Raw genomic sequence first — 18,056 nt, forward strand, 5'->3', positions numbered from 1 at the left:
CAATCACATCGTGCCAACTCACTACATAGACTCAAGCAGTGCATGGAAACTGGAAACTCAGGCATGAGTGAGCCATGTGATGATGACACAGCACAACACCCTGCTTGTGGCTCTGTTCAAACAGACACACAACTTGTTCTGAACACACCTAGGGACATGATGGGGGCACACAACTTGTTGCCAATGACAGAAATGGATGTAACAGGAGGGGACAACACAGACCCAGACTACAACATGACAGTCCACAATGGACATTAGCCAATGCCACCCACCATGTCGTACCTTGGGGACAATAGAATTCTGCACAATGCTGTAAGATATCTAGCCCTCCCCAATATGGGTACATGCAATGGATGCATTGATGTACTCACAGTCAGATTGGGCACACTGCCGTTCCCTCCCATGGGATTCCCAAGACTACACCAATGCAGAAGAAACCTGAAGAGCACAACTCAGAATGTAATGTGAAGGCACAGCTTCCAAATCAGCTTTGTAAGTACAGGTATGGCAAATGCATGCCACAGGCACCCAGGCCAGCAGCCACTTACATGCCACAGTATCACACTACCAACATCACAGAGGCCAGCGCTGGTACAGGCTCTGTACACATGCAGCCACTCCCATACAAAGTCAGACTCCCCAAATGCTCACCCCTGGCTTGCTGCTGATGCTCCTTCAAACGTGCATCCAGCTCAGGCTGTGTCACTGCCAAGATGTGCCCAATTAGTGGTGTCATGCTGCGCCGTGCCAGACGCCCAGTGTGAGGAAGCAGCCCCAGGGTCATCTCTGCCACATTCTTTGATAGCCGGCTGATGTCCTCCCATCTCTTGTGGCAGTGGGTGCGCTGTCGCTTTGAGACCCCCAGGGCTCGCACCTTCGCTGCAATGGCCCTCCACACGGCCTTTCACTGGTGTACCTTGAGCTCCAGGCATGGGAGACAAGAGGGAGAAATGATCAGGCATACAGTGCCCTGTAACAACATCTATCAGTATAGCAGCAAGATACAACCAAATCACATATCCAACGATAGATTAATCAGAGACTAGTACAGCCCACATGTGACCCCTGCATGGGAAAAGCTGATGTTAAAGCATGCAGGTGTGAGGGGGAACACAGTCCCAGCACATCTCACACACATGCAGGATGCCAGCACTGAAACCTGCCTGCCCACATCTCCAGTCAATTGTTGGGTTGAGCAACACATACATCACATATCAACCTGTGTTGGGGGGTGACCCACTGTGTCCAAGACTGCGCAGCCCTCAATGTCCCTGCTCTGTGAATATATAACTGTGTTATGGATGTCACATTGAGGGACATGATCTCACAAATACAAAATGCCCTTCACAAGGGCGTTTGTGTGCAATCTACGGTGCTGAGATGGGCCACAGCTGGAGTGCAATGTGAAAAGACTGATGTCATACTCTGTAAGTGAAGTGATGTGTCCTTGTCTTAGTAGACGGGGACTGTGCAGGCCAGCAGGGCTCACACTGAGATGGACTACAGGGGCACACACAGTCATCCAGCCAAGCAATCACTGCCCTGACTACAGAATGAACAAACTTCTGTGTAACTGTATGGCTGACAACACAACACAGGTCACTCATACTTACATGTGCAGGGAGGGAAAGCTGTGGCATTAGGTACACACACCCTCCCACTGGAGACAGCATGTCAGGCAGTGCATTACACTATCCCACACTCCCAGGCACATACTGCATCAGTCCACTACATGTGTGGCCCCCCTGCCCTACCACAACACTGTTTAAGATTCACCACGACATTTGGGGCGCCATATAGCCTTGGGTACTGTGTGAGCACCTCGTCCGCCAGGACCTCCAGCTCCTCGCTCGTGAAGGGACTGGCACGGATCTTCTCTGTCCTTGCCATCACTGTGGACGTGAGACAACAGCAGTGGATTTTGGTGGCGAGGGTCCCCAGGCAGCAGTCCCTGGAGGCAGCAGCAGGTGAGGGATGTCAGGCAGCAGTCCCTGGAGGCAGCAGCAGGTGATAGGTCTCAGGCAGCAGGCTCTGTGAGAAGTGGCATTGTGAGGCTCCCTCCCACATATATAGCACCCTGGGGTCGTTTCAAAGGTGCCAAGCTGCAGCAATTGGTGGTCCATGTCTGCCTCTTTCAAATGCATCCAATGACCGCCTCCGTGGTGGCGGAACACGCCTACCTCGATCTTCAAAATTGCATCATGCCACCGATATCGAGCTTCCCATTGGCTCTAGTGCGAGCTCCATGGCAATGTAACACCACTGGGTCCCGGGGTGCACTACCGCGATGGTGCATCTTTCAAATGCAGCCAATGACCGCCTCCGCGGTGGCGGAGCACGCCTACCGCAATCTTCAAAATTGCATCATGCCAACGCTATCGAGCTTCCCATTGGCTCTAGGGCAAGCTCCATGGCGGTGTAACACCGCTGGGGCCCGGGGTGCGCTACCACAATGGTGCATCTTTCAAATGCATCCAATGACCGCCTCCGCAGTGGCGGAGCACGCCTACTGTGATCTTCAAAATTGCATCATGCCACCGCTATCGAGCTTCCCATTGGCTCTAGAGCGAGCTCCATGGCAGTGTAACACCGCTGGGGCCCGGGGTGCGCTACCGTGATTTTAGTGGCAGAGCATGCCAACCGCCATTTCCACATGTCTCCATGCCTATGAGTACTGCACTGGTGTGCATGGGGGTGCTGGTGACAGACTGCCGGTGCCAGGCGGTATCTACCGCGATATGGGTGCCATGCATTGACACAAGGCACCACCATTCTGGCGGCGGAGCATGCCAACCGCTATTTCCACATGTCTCCATGCCTATGAGTACTGCACTGGTGTGAATGGGGGAGCTGGTGACACACCGCCGGTGCCAGATGGTAGCTACCGCGATATGGGTGCCATGCATTGACACAAGGCACCGCCATTCTGGCGGCGGAGCATGCCAACCACCATTTCCACATGTCTCCATGCCTATGACTACTGCACTGGTGTGAATGGGGGTGCAGGGGTGTGAGTGGTGGTTGTGGTTGTGCTGCGTATGGTGTGTGTTGTGCCGGGGGTTTAGTTGTGCTGGTTTGGAGGTGGTGGTGGTGCTGTGTGTTGTGTGGCTGGTGTTGTTGTTTCCTTTGCCTCTCCTGTCAGCAGGGGTATGTGTCCCTTCTCTCCTGGAGTTTTGCAACGGATTGTGGTAAGTGAAGGGGCTGGTTTCATACACAGATATGTAGGTGTGTCCAATTGGGGTGTTGCTGACAGGTGTGTAGTCCTGGGATTTGTATTTTTCGTTTTGCCATGTGGTTGTGTCATTGGGGTGTGTTTTGTGTATTTGGGAGGCATGTCTAGTTTTCTGTGTGCACTTTTTGGCCTTCTTGTGGGGTTTTGGCTTCGTCCGCCATATTTTTGACAGTTCGTTCGTGGTGGCTGTGCTTCCGCTCTTCCGCTGGCTCTCCCATTCATCCCATTGTGCGACCGCGGCAGTCGGAGACGGAGGTATGTACCGCGGGACCGTCGGGGATATACTAATTTCCGGGGCGGTGAACCTCTATACTATACGCCGCGATTCCGACCGCCGTGGACGGATTTTGGCCATCTCCGCCCGCTACAGGCAGTTATTCTGGGACAAGTACCGCTGCGGTCGTTTTTTCGGGGCGGTTAATGCTAATTTGTCCGCCGGTTTTCCCACGGGGCCGGCGGGCGGTTGTTTTCCGCTTCCATGGCGGTCAGGGTGTTTTTCCACCCTACATCTGAATGGACCTCTAAGTGTGCTCAGAAAGCAGCAGAGACAATAATGCTTCAAACTGTGTTTTCATTTTACATAAGAAAGAGTAATTTAATTGTAATCACACATTACTACATATAATTTAATATATATAGAGAGAACTAAAAGCAATCTAATAAGGCATACCTCTGTTTATTGCTTTTGACCAAGTATTTTCATAATCAATAGATCAGTGCGTAAAGACAGCAGGATGTCACAATCAATATACAGTTTTCTAAATAAACTACCCCATGTCTGCAAACTGGTTCTTCAGAATAAATGACCCACTGCCGATAGGCCTTGACAACAGGGCTTACAAAGCATAACAGTTAGAATTGTTTTTAAAACACTGCTTAAAAGCAGGCACGCAAAGACTCTCTCAAAGCAGAGCTTAAACTTGAACTATTCTTACAGCCACCAGTGATTTTGTATGGGATTTGAAGAGTTTGATAGCTTCCAACCTCATTAAACACTTGCAGGGCAGGGTGAAGGACAGAGGTAGCTCAAGTTTCTGTTGGGGGCAACCAGATTCACACACTGAAAGATTCAGAGACACAGTTCATTCACCAGATTTCTTGTAGTGCTAACCATCTCCTTTGGCCTTGCATTTATATTGCTGTTTGTTCCTTTGTCACTTTCACAGCTTCTGCATTCAACAATACACCAAGGTTTATTCACTTAAGAAAGGTTTTCTTCTGACAGGTGCACATTGTTAGCATCCTTCTTCAAGGCGGAGTCAGCAGCACTTCTAGCTCATTTCAGCGACACTAGTTCCATGTACATCGCTTAGTCATTCCTGGGGAATGCAATGCTTGCAATACCCTTGATCCAGCAATCAGTTCCTTCTTTGCTGAGATTCTCCTAGTCTCTCTTGCAGAGCGGTATTTCAGGTTTTGTTACCTACCTGGTACTGGAGCTTGCTCTCAAAATCATCAGCCAAGGATCATAGGCATCTCCTTCAACCAGATGTTTGGGGACTGGACACGGGTCAGCAAGATCTCCATGAAACACTGACATGGGCTACCTACCCAATATTTATCCCTCGGTAGCAATGTGGATGCAAATTCCAAAGGCTCTCTATGTTCTGAGCAAGGTCTAGTTTCATGAGAATGGACAACGTACACACAGACTTTCAAGCCGTGGTCCTTTTTCTGGATAACAACAGAAAGAGGGGCTGGAGATTAGTGTGCTCTGAAAGAAGGAGCAAAATAAAGGCATACATGATAGAGTGATATTCTCGTGGTCCACTACACATTTGCACTAAGAGTGAAAGCACTTTCTACTTCAAAGGAGGATTACCCTCACCATCCATATTATGGGGCCTGACCCGTTTCAAAGGCCAGACTGTGGAATGTGCCAAGGCTTCCATCACTCCACAAAAGAACCTATGAAGTTGCACCTTCTGTCTCCATCTTGTGATTTATTCAAGTGCAATAGGGTCTAAGCTGGATTCCTTTTCACATACAGTGAATAACATCACATGCACTCCAATCTCACATTACTGGCTACAAGCAGAGTAAGGCATGATCCCGCCACCCCTGTCTCAATCGGATGGAGGAAGCACACTGGTTGAGATGATTGGGCAGACCTTTTGCTTAGGAGAGGCTAGTTGGCTACTTTCCTCTGAAAGTGATAGGCAAAAAGGGCCAATCCCTCCTAATACGGTAATCAGCTGCCACAACTGTCAGTCCACCACAGTCTGGTGAAAGGACAGTTCTCTCTCAAAAGAGTGTGCATTTTGTCTACCAGCCCCAATCTCAGAGCCGGCTTGGTGTCTCACACCATTTCATGGAGGCCCTCAGTGGACACGCCGGATTGTCATGTTCGCTGAGCTTTAAATCAGAAATTTGCAGATTTACTATTATTTCTCCAACATTCTAACACAGAGCAAAAGTGCACACTTTCTGGAGCCATGCAGGGGATAATCCTGCCCCAACATTAAATAACATTCCGAAACCACTCCGAATGACCGCAGCTCTTTGTTTAATAAACACCCATATTCATGGAAATTCTGAATGTTATAGTTACAATCAAGGTCCGTTGTCAACGACCCTCCCAGAGCAATTTTAAAACGTCTCACTTCTGCAGAGAAAAAGCATTTTTTGACACTGCAAAACATGTTTGAATCAAATGTGCACTTTCTAAACAACATTATTGAATAGTTTTTGCCTCATTTTATCCCAAACAACCAAACAGTTTAAACTAGAATTTAACATATTGTTTTCAGTAAACATCTTTCTCTATCCAGAGGAGACTTTTTTCATTTCAAATACACCAAGTATGGAATGCAATTTAAAAAAACATAAAGGGCAACACATGAACTGTGGCCTATTAATTCGTCACTGGGTTATTGTGACAATTGAACACTACCACCCTTTTTAAAAACGGTATTGTGTTTTATTCATTAGGGAAAAGCAATCACTCAAAACCTTTCCTAATGTGCAATCCTACTTTTTTATAGGGACAGCGTGTATGTTCAGAAGGCTACTACTGAAGTCAACATAACAGAGTATTCAAATGTAAAGTTGCCACAAATGTGCCCACACAACCAAAATACACTTTAAAAAACTATTCTGATTGCGGCATGTAAATAATTAAAAGAATAGCGAAATACTATCTGGCACTAAAATAATGAATTACAAACTATAATCGACGAGTACAATTTCTAGGAAATGCATAATAATTAAGCCTGTGTGGAGTTCGTGGAGTTCTGCTACGCGGAACTCTTCAAAGTGCAAAAATAACTCCGCCGCGCTACGCGGAGCTCAGCAAACGGCAGAGCGTGTTGGATAAATGCTGTTCGCGGTGATCTTCAGTGCCGGTTGCTTGTCTGCACTGTGCAGTCATCGGGAACTTTCTGCCACTGGAGTAGATTTTTACTTGAGTGGCAGTTTCTCAACACAGACAGTTTCTCAGCAAAAGTGGTTGCGAGCATATGCTTGACGTTAAAGAACACGAGCAAGGAAAAAAAACTCTGCGAGCTCCACGTAACGCGGAGTGCGGTAATCTCCACAAACTCCGCAAGCAGAGCGGAGTTCACCACCCAGACGTAATAATATTTTGTATTTAAAACCAGTTAAATGTAATATGCTTAAAAAAAGATTTGCAATCACACCTTCTTGCAACTGTCTTGAACTTTTACAAACTTAGAGGCTTAAGCCATGCTAGTAGATATGAAAATGAAAGTTGAGTCGGACCTCCCGTTCTACTGATCTGACAGCGGAGTGTGCAGAAAGCATTGTAGTCCATTTGAGAAAAGTACATATGGTGTAAGCATTTAAAGTACCTAAGCCACCAAACAGTTGAATGTTATTTGCTGCCACCAGGTCTATCACTCAAATCTCATTCTGGAATGTAACTAGATTAAGCTACGCAAATAATATTGAATACATCTCTTTGATGATGGCCTCTTAAATGCTTTCAAATAAAGATATAATTAACTCTAAAACAAATCTATTTGTGCCTCCAAGGCCAACCTGAGGTGAAGTTGGAACATGCTTGGATGCCACATGCACAGTCGAACCTACATAATCAAACCAGATAATAAATTTGGGCAATGGTGCACAAGAATATTTACACCTATAAAATGTAATTATAAAATGTGAAGGAATTTGAAATTAGAAGCTAAAAATAAGTTCAAATACAGTACACAAGAATGTATTATGGATAATTAGAGGCTTCAATTGAAGCAACTCTGGTATGCACTTACAAAAGGTGAGCCTGCACCCCTATGTAAAAAATATATTGTTATATATTGGCATATAACTTCGGGCCTCATTTACAAGGAAATAATGCAGCACGGTGCCGCAAACCATTTGGCTGCGCCGCGCTGCATTAATTCCGAGGCACAGGGATGCATCATATCTACAAAGATAAGATGGATCCCTTTGCTCTCCCCTGCGATGAAGCACAATTTGCTGCAATGAACCAATGCAGGCACCCTTGCCCCATAGTGCAAGGGTGCCTGCGATGAGGGAAATTATTGTATATGTCAGGAAGGTGTCCCTTCCTGCACATAAACAATCTGAAATAGCGTTTTTAAACATCTATGTGCTCTGCTTAATGCAGCACACAGAAGTTGAAATAAGCCATGTTCTTCAATAATTGTTTTTGTGCTGAAAGGGACACCTTCCTGCACAAAAACAATCACAAGAGGTGATTTCCTCTTCCCATGTGTGCTGCAGGAAAACATTTTTCCTCGTTGTGGCTCGCTATGCCTCCCCTGGGGAGGAGTAGCATTCAGACACTTTCCCAGGTTTACGATCTCTTGTAAATCTGTGAATGTGTCCGGTTCCATGGGTTTTGCGTGGGAACACCCAAAGCAACACCCATGGCACGCCCTTTTCACGCACAGTGTTGGGTGTAAAGGGGCTGTATTTACAAGGACAGAAAAAGCCACACTGGTTGGCTTTTTGCGTCCTTGTAAATATGGGTCAGCAAAATCACCCACCGTTGTGTCACAAAATGTGACGTACAGGCAGTGCAAGGTGCTAGTTAATAAGCCCCTTCTTCTTTTGAAAATAAATCAACATTTTAAAAAGTTCCAACCTTCATAAAAAAACGTAAATGTTAATTTCTGCATATTTTTTGTTTGTGAATTAAGTAAAATATATTATAATATATGTGTATTTGTTTGATATTTATTTCTGTATTTTTGTATATTATTTCAAGGCTCAAATCATAGCAATTGCTTTGCCAGGGGTCCCCAGCTTCCAGCAGTGATTCAATGGGGGTCCACGGAAGTCAAAATGTTAAGAAACGCTGCTGTTAGTAATGAAATACTTTTTAATTCTAAGCCCTATTAAATATAATAATAGACTTCTAAAACTGATTTGCATATGTACTTCCAGTGGAAAGAAATTATGGAAGATTTGTGCCTCCTAACTACTGCCAAGAGAGCGAAGAAAAAAGATTTGAAACTACGTGCATGCATTATTAGCATAGTGTGCACGGGGCCACTGTGGCCCAGAGAGGTACAAAAATCATTGATCAATGGCCCGAGACTCATGACTCCTGAGCAGCCGTTATTGCCAGCAGGTGTGGGATTAATGCTTCCTTACAGCTTTTTACTAGATTGAAAGTAATTATTACAAATCTAGTCTAAACTGTAACTTCCGGCAACTGTACATCACAGGCATTCATAAAGTAAAAGATAAAATGCACATTAAAAAAAAAAGATATTTATATTGAAAGTTCCTTTTTGCAACAAAAGAAAAGAATAACCAATAATTTCAACACATCAGCAAATTGATTATGAGCAAAAACCCCATTACACTGAGAGATCCGAATAATGAACACATGGTTCATGATTGCTGGCTTCCTAGTCAGGAACTATAAAGATGCCCTACTCATTAATACCTGTGATATAACAATGTAGACCTGTGTTTTGCCTATATAGACGCCTGAATCTAGACATGTCACTCAAAATTCCATTAGCCGCCACCTGCTGTTGCTGCTATAGAATAAATAAACACTTATTCCGGCTGCCAACACATCCAGCTGAGTTTCTGTTAGACAATAGATCTTGCTATTTAAAAGGAAACATGTTGCTCTCAAAGACAAACTTCTTGTGCAATTTTCAGGACAATTATGAGTGTGACTGCATCCAGGAAGTTACAACCATTTCTGATGTAGTTAACAAAGTAACTAATGAAGTTCCTGGTAAATTTCAACCAGGTAAACTTCTATGATAGGTACAACTTGGCATTCACCAATCCACCAAAAGACACACACTCAATTCTACTCATAAAGAACGCTGCTTAATTTACCAGCAGTACCCCTATCTGAATAATAGTACACAATAGATGGTTCAATTTTGAGCTAAAACATCTAACTAGAAGTGCTAATCTAACTCTTTCTGTGTCCTCTTGAATGAAGGAAACACAACTAGCCTTTAGTAAGCTGCTTTAAGTCAGTCGGTTGGGGAAACATGGTTGAGTATCTCATTAATGATATCATGATCAACTTGAAATGCACAAGGAATTAAGGGCCTGATTATGAGTTCAGGCATCTTATTGTTGTACCGCTGTGGAGAGGGTCACAAGAAGACCACCACAGCAGCGGTCTCCCACCCACCGTATTACGATGTTCCCAGTGGCCCAGCGGCGGGGTTTCTGACTGAGGCGTATATTTTTTCATATGTGTCGATGTTCGTGTATATATTGTGACTGCACAAGTGTTGAATGTACACATATGTATGATACATGTGAAAAAATACCTACTATGAGTACTTTCCATTGCTGGAGTCTGGACCATATGTGCCCAGTTCAGTCAATGGGTAAATACTGCAAAATGGGCTTGGCTGGATTTAGGCACCAACAGGGTTGTTTGCTGCTGTATAGGGGTGCCCTAGAGGAAGGGATACATATGGGAGACAGAAGGTGAGAAAAGGAAATGGGTGAATATGCCCCCTAATTCCTTCAATTCTGCCGACTCGAAGCAGGCCGTCTTCACAACACAGTCAGCCCGTCGGAAAGCTAACTCTTTATTTCCAACAGCAGTGAACTTCTTTGTACCGCCCAATGACAGCTGCTTCCCCCAACCAACATTGTTTTGGCCGGTGAATGGCTGGGGGTGTTGCTGGTGCTCCGGCAGTCTTTTGTTCTGCAAACCACCAGCATCGTAATGCAGCGGGCAGACCGCCTGGTTGGCAGTGGTGAATCTGACGCAAGTGCGGTCCGAAGACTGCCAAAGTCGTAACAAAGTCTTAAATGTTAGAGCAAACGGCAACCAGTGGATTTCCTGAAAGCAAAGGTTCATTAAATTATTTGCCTTAAAAACCAGTTAAATAGCCACAATTTAAATCCCCTGAGATAGGTACCTGAATTGTGGTGGCATGTTTAAAGAAAGGGTATTAAGAGAGTCCAAACATGGGTAAGGAATATGTTGATGGAATTTACTTGGTCTCATGAGAGAAAAAAAACATTCGCCAAAATCTTTAACTGATGTGAAAAATTTTTTTTTTTAAACAATAGCATGTTTTTTGTGGACTCAACTATGTGATTTTTCCTGATCTCGGCTCCTTTAGAGAAAATCCAAATTTACTGTAACCCCCATCATTGTACTCACATTTGTAGACCACCAAACACACTATTCTTCTTGATTCACCCTCAGAAGATATCCTGTGTCCAGAAAAAGTTCAAAGGTACATACCTTCATTCGGGTGAAATGCCAAATGGTATGCAACCACATTCAACCTGCAAGTTGGCTGCTGAGGTTGCCCAGGTCTCAGTGATTTGAACATGTGCCACTTTGCTGTTCCCATTGGATGGCATTAAAGACATTTTGACTACAGGGGTGCCAGGTTTGGAAAAACCGCTGCCCGGCTGACGGAAGCACTTATCATGAAAACCGTCCTGTTTTCTTTTCTAGATTTAAAGAGTTTAATAAAGATACTTTCCAATTAATTCCAAATCATCATTGATTCATTATTTCCGTTTATTCATTGATTTTGAAAATTCCTATGTACCAATTGCATCTTGGTAGTTGTTGCAGTTTAGACTGTAAAATATTTTAAACCCAATGCATTTCGTGTCATTGGTGACTCTTCATCAGGGGTCTCATCATGACAGTCTGAAAACAAAAATGAAATAAGAGACTACTCAATTCAATCCTCAACACTCAAAGATATACAGAGAAATTTGTTGCGTCACTACAGTGTTAAGATTGTGAACTTATCCGTTGGAAACACCCAAAAAAGACGATGACAGATAACTGAACCATAAAACAGCAGTGTACCCAACACCAGCTTTCACAAAGTGCTCAAACTAGGATGAATTCCTCCTGATAGTGTGCTAATGGCATATCCGTAGATCACTGTGATGTTAAAACATGCCAGACCGCTGTTAGTAGTGTACACAACCGTTAACTGAACTTCGTGTTTCCATGCAGTTGAAATCACCCCCGATTTGTGAAAACTCCAATACTTGCTTACAGTGTGGACCGTGGTCGTAAATTAAAAAATGTGTGACCGTGATCATAAAATGAAAGTAAAAGAGTGACTCGCATGCTCTAAGCGCGCGCTATCTTGCTTACCCAACCGACTTGAATGGTGTGCATTCTCGCTTAGAAGACTGGAAACACTCTTGAACGAGCCTTCACGTCAATTACTCAAATGACCGTGACGTCTTTCCTTACGTGCAAAATACGTACTTAAAGGGATAGCGATCAGAAAGATAATCTCAGAGTACTATTGTTAATTAAATACATTTTAACACTTTCCCGTCTGATTTCTTTTGTCAATTTATTTGATCCTTTGTTCCTTTGTCCAATTTCTTATCATTTTTAGGTCGAGCAGGCAGCGCATGCGCTGTCTCTTCGAGACCTGCTGTAAACACTCTAATGTGGCAATATAGACTGCTTCTTGCAATTGGCTAATTCATTTGTTACATTTTGTTTCCTTGCACCTTATTTGTTTGTGCTCATATACATCATTACCGCTTTTATCCGAGGAGCACCGGCTAATTACTGTTCCCTTACTCTCGTAAGTGTTATCTGTTATTTGGGGACTACTTGTTCTTCTTTTGCAGGACAGCACGCTATGCTTGGACCCTAACAATGTTGGCTGTGCAACTTTCCTTTTCTTGTACACGGCTCGCCCAACTCTATCTTTACAATATTGTTTTTTTTTTTTTACCAGAGCAGTAGTAGCTATGGCGGGCGCGCATAATATTTTTAAAAAGCACGGCTTGACCGACATGCACCATTTTGTTTTTTTAAAAACATTTTTGTTTGGCAGCGTGGCACGCTTTAAACAATAACTGCCGCATGCCTTTCTTTTCCAAATGCCCACCTCGCCCTAGCTGCACCTCTGCTCGATGCAAAGATTAACCGTATCACAGACGTGCTCTGACGATCCTTCCCATGGTGTGATCATCTTGCACTGTCCTGCCAGTTCCATTGCGCCAAACTATGAATTAATACTGTAGGGTGCAATGGTAACGTTTGCACTTTACTTCTGAAGATGAAATTAGCAGGAACAGGGAGCATATTTCACTAAACTAGGGGGAGGGCGTATGCGATTAAGAGAGACACAAGTGCACTTTTATACTATTTTATTTCAAGTCGTGTCGAAATCCTTCAATATCAATGTGTAGCTGCGCCCTGCTTCTGCCGCAGGCCTAGATGTTTGTCCTGCGCACATTGCCTGCTCTGTTTACTTTGCAGGCATAAAGCTAATCCTTGGGGGTCATCTGGACAGCGATGTTTAAAGTCCAGTACAAGGAAATCTTTGCCTTATTTTCATTGGTTATTCTGGAAAAAGTAATATTGTATACTCTATAAAGGGTTGTAATGTTCATTGACAGCGGTCTCTGAGTGTACCCAGAACATGTTTCCTTTCCTCATGAGATTCTCTTGTGAAGTGACTTCTATAGACTGTTTCTTTAGGATTCCATCTTGTTGTGGACTTTTGAAGCACTATACCACAAATTATATTAAATATGTGCCCCAGGTCGCATGTTCTTCCGGGCTGATTTGGTTTCTAGATTGTTACTCAACAATGTAAATGCATTCAACAGTGTGATTCGAAGAAGGAAAACCTGTGCCATGCAGAATCAAACTGAACGTCCCAAATATGGAGAGTCTCATAATAACGGGGGAAGTTTGGAGACTGGCAGCCTTTTGAGCCTCTCACGGCCTTTCTATCTTTTGTGCTCTTCGATGTGCCCTCATTTTATCTTTTTTTCTGTTCCTTTTGTTTTATTTCTGTCCATTCTTCGTTGACCCAGCATCCACTGTCCTTTTTTCCTTCTGTTCTTCTCCTTCACCCCATGTCTGTGTTCTTCTTTCATGCTCTTTTATCACCACCTAACCCACCATCTCTATATCCTCCTTACCTTAAAAAGGGGACTTTGGCCCAACTCCCCATGCGACTCTTGCATTGCAGCAGTCCTGCCTAGCTGCTGACATGAAGTACAAAGATAACGAGGGTTGAGTGGTAGTAGAAATATTCTAGGTTGAGCCAAGGGCCATTTCTGACCAGACAGCTGTCTATCAAAGCACTTTCAAACTTTGAAAGTTTAACCCCCACCAACTCCCATCCCTGTAATGTTTGTGTATGCACCCACACAAATTCACACTCTACATAGTTCCATTGAAGTTCATACCATTTAATTACTATCCACATAGTTCAAAAGCACATCATACCACATAATCCCACCCCACCCAATTCCAAAACACATCTCAAACTTGCACTTCCACCAACCCGATCATCTCTCCACCACACACCCACTGCCCCATCTCTCCCTCACTCTGCTACTACCCCCTCCCATCTCACAATTCCCCTACTCCCTCTCATCTCTCCCTCACACTCCTAGCGTCCTCTCTATACTACCTGGTCAAACATATTACCTTCCTCTATCACCTCACGTTGTGCAAAATTGCATCTCTTGCCCCTTCCACCCCGGGGTGCCCCTCAAACTCATCTCTCTCTCATGCACTCTCACACCTCTTTCGCTCGCTCATGTACTCTTTCCGCCACTCTATTAGTTCAATTCAGGCCTTCAAGCACAATTTCCTTCCTGTGCCCTATCAACATTTCCATCCCTCAAACCCACACTCTCCTCCTTCTTAAGCTCTCTTCGACATACACAGGTGCTCCCTATTTATGCATCTCTGGCCTGCTCTCCCCTTAGTTCTCTTTTTCTCACACACTTTCTGCTCCTCTATCAAGACTTCATTCCCCACTTCGTGCACATACTACCTATTCCTCTCTATCTTTCTTTCCATCTATTCTATGCAGCTCACACCTATCTATTCACCATATTGCATAATTCCAAAACACAAATACACCACACAATTCCACCCCACACTATTTTGCAACTAACCATTCCAATTCAACCCACATAATTCCACTCCAAACCATATACATCTAATCCACTACAAAACACATTGTCATTTACAATACCAATAGCTCTAACTCTTGCACATGCAAGACCTATTGCATTGTGTTAGAATCTGGGTTCTCTGGTTGGCACAGGTAGGTACTTGTGACAGGCAGGGAACCTTTCCTCTAGTCACTCCTAAAATAACCCCTGCTCACCCTCTAGGTAGCTTGGCGCGAGCAGACAAGGCTTATCTCAGAGCGTTATAGGTTAAGCATTTGTGAACACATACAGTAACCAAGTGACAACACTACAAATGGACACCACACAGGTTTTTATATTAAAAATAAGGATTCTTTATATAGAGTTACCACAAGACCATTAAACGACAAAAATACACAATACTGTTACTTTAGATGGTAGAAGTGTGCTTAGTTCTCTTAAGTTCTTAAATGCGACACTTTAAGTCAATGTACCTTAGATGCGACACGCACTGCAACGAAAGTGTTGCAACGATGCTGATGCGATGAAGTTTTTGGTGCAAAGAAATAAAGACGTGAAGATCTTCCAGATGCTTTACGCTTCTCTGATGTTGCGAGAAGACTCGACTTGATGCGTCAGCTACAGCGGCGTCATCCTTTACGCAATGCGACGACAGCGGCCTTGGCAGCGGCACTCTTCTCCGACGTTTGCGAGACGCTTCCGGTCGATGCGATGCTGCAGCGGCGTCACCCCTTTACGCGATGCGACGACAGCAGCTCCGACTGCGGCACGCTTCTCCGTGGATGCGAGGCGCTTTTCTTAATGCAGTGCAATGCGACAACTAAGATGGCTGCGATGGCGACACGCTTCTTCCTCGATGCGAGACTCTTCTCTTGATGCGGTGCTATGCGTCAGCTACGATGGCTGCGATGGCGACACGCTTTTTCGGCGTTGCGAGATACTTCCGGAATGATGCGAGACGCTTCCGCTCAATGCGATGCTGCAGCGGCGACACCCTTTGCGAGATGCGACGACAACAGCTCCGACGGCGGCACGCTTCTCCTTCTCGAGTCGCGCTTCCAGCTCCTTGCGACACGCAGTCCCTCAGAAGGCCCAACAACAGCAGCAGGCACTTCCAAAAGACTCTGGGGAGCTGGGGGTGAAGTCCACTGGTCAGGGGACTTCGTTCAGGGGGCAAGCTCAGCACAAGCCCTTGGAGATCTTTTAAGCACAAGTTGAAATAAAGTCTTTGTAGTCTTTTTCCCTCTCCTTTCAGCAGCAAGGCAACCACTGCAGGCCAATCCCCCAGGTCAGGGACAGTACTCCTCCTTACAGCTTTCCCAGTTCCTTCTCCTCAGGCAGAGGTTCTTCTTGTCAAGCAGGATCTAATTTCTTGGGAGCAGGGTCCCAATACTTATACCCCTAATTCCTTTGTTCCTCTGGGGTAGAGGGGCCTTTGCCCAGTCCAAACCAGTTCTTGAGCACTTTGTTGACATGACTCTGCCTTTCTATTCAGGGTGCAGGGCAGAGACATCAGCCGCTCCACAGGAGGTGGAGCCAGCATTGTGGTGGCAGAGCACAGCCCTATTCAGAGTCCAGGTGCACTCCTCCCACCCATCAGGATGTCAATCTCTCTATTCACCACCGGGCTACCTAGCCCTGCCCCTCTGGGTTTCCCCAGCCCTGTCACTCACACAAACCAGACAGGCAGATACACATCATAGCAGAGGCGGGCTGAAATGGTTAGGGAAGCAAATACCAACTTTCTAAAAGTGGTATTTGCAAACACAGAATATTAAAATAAACTTTACTAAAGGATGTATTTTATTATTCTGAGTTCAGGCATACTAAACTCGATTTTCTACCATGTTCCCTGGGTCTGTTAGGATCATAGGATGTAACAATTCTAACAGCCCATTCTGGCCTATGGAGAACAGGTAGCCTTACAATAGTGAAAAACGAAAATGGCTGTAATTCACTATTAGGACATGCCACACACATCAGGGCTTGTCCTACCTTATGCTTACAATGCACCCTGCCCTTGGGCCTACCATAGGGGTGACTAATATGAAGTTAAGGGAAGGTTTAGGGACTGGGAAGTGGATGCACTTACCCAGTCAGCATGACAGTACCAGACTGCACGCAGGTTCTGCAATGGCAGACCTTAGACACATTTTACTAGGCCGCTTCTGTGGGTGGCACAACCAGTGCTGCAAGCCCACCAGCAGCATTTGTATTTACAAGCCCTGGGCACTCCTGGTGCACTTTACTGGGGTCTGACAGTAAACCAAATAAGCCAATCATGGAATCCAACCAACATATACATTTTACATAGGGAGAGCATATGCACTTTAGCACTGAACAGCAGTGGTAAAGTGGCCAGAGTCATAGAATAGCCAAAAACAGGTCAGAAAAAGTACAGGTGGAAGGCGAAAAGTTTAGGGACCATCCGGCCAAAAGGGCCAGGTCCAACACATTGCAAATGCTTGTTGTATTATATTTCTACTTTTTGAATATTATTTTGAACATTTAGATTATTTTTCAATTGTACCAATAAATAGCAAGTTGCTAAACAATGTATTCAAGTTTCATAGGGATTTTACACATATTGCTGAATGCACAAATAATTGGTACACATTAAAAAAAAAATCAGATGGTAGTAGTTGTAAGGGTATTTGGAAAAATCATCGGAATAAAATATTGTGATAAAAACTATCTTGCCAAGAATATCAGGATATCAAAAATTTATTTGACATGAATATCGAAAGTAAAAATATCATTTTTTGTGCAGTTTTCTATATTGTTGTGATAAATAGCAATGTTAAAAATATCATTGTATATATTTATTATTCATATGTATTTGTATTTTTAATAATATACCTTTTTAGTTATGAAATTGTTGAAAATTGTACTAGTTGTATTAATGTTTATGATAATTGTTTCATATTTATTTTAGTTGTGGGATATTGGGTTTTAAGGGATAAGGGTGGGATATAAAAAAAATTATACTTTAAATTAAATTATAAAAGAATTAAGAAACACAAAAATTAAGTTATAATATAAAATATATTTTAATATAATAATATGTGTAACAGATTTTAATTTCATAATAATGAAGTTATATAATAATGGTTTTATGGAAAAATAAATTATAAAACAATTAAATGATACAAAAGGTAAAAATATATGACACAACTTTTAATAAAGGGAAATAGTTGCATGTAAAATTGTTACATTTAAAATATTTTGTAGCATATTTTATAATATCATAGAAATAATAGATTTTTTGCGGTTTAAAATTGTAATTGTATTTGCAAATAATTACATTTTAAAATGTATTGCATGTAAATGAATATTGTTGTGATCGTTAATTTTGTGTTATGATTTTATTGGTCATTATATGTGTTAAATTTTATGAATGGTTGCAAATAGATTGAAAAATATTACTAACTATTAATAGTAATTATCATTTTGTTTACATTTCAATATTTTCAAT

The 18,056-nt window shown here is 43.5% G+C and overlaps 1 long non-coding RNA gene across 1 annotated transcript in view; it reads right to left on the minus strand.

Annotated features, from left to right (window-relative positions):
• Positions 1 to 11,926, minus strand: part of LOC146812248 (uncharacterized) — a 402,972-nt gene extending 391,046 nt beyond the window's left edge. Inside the window, exons 1-2 of the long non-coding RNA XR_014965885.1 lie at positions 11,790 to 11,926; positions 10,908 to 11,327 (exon numbers count right to left, since the gene is read on the minus strand). This is a non-coding gene — a long non-coding RNA (uncharacterized LOC146812248). The remainder of the gene's footprint in view (positions 1 to 10,907; positions 11,328 to 11,789) is intronic.
• Positions 11,927 to 18,056: the final 6,130 nt, after the last annotated feature.

Source organism: Triturus cristatus, chromosome 7 (genome assembly GCF_964204655.1).
Source record: "Triturus cristatus chromosome 7, aTriCri1.1, whole genome shotgun sequence".
NCBI lineage: Eukaryota > Metazoa > Chordata > Amphibia > Caudata > Salamandridae > Triturus > Triturus cristatus.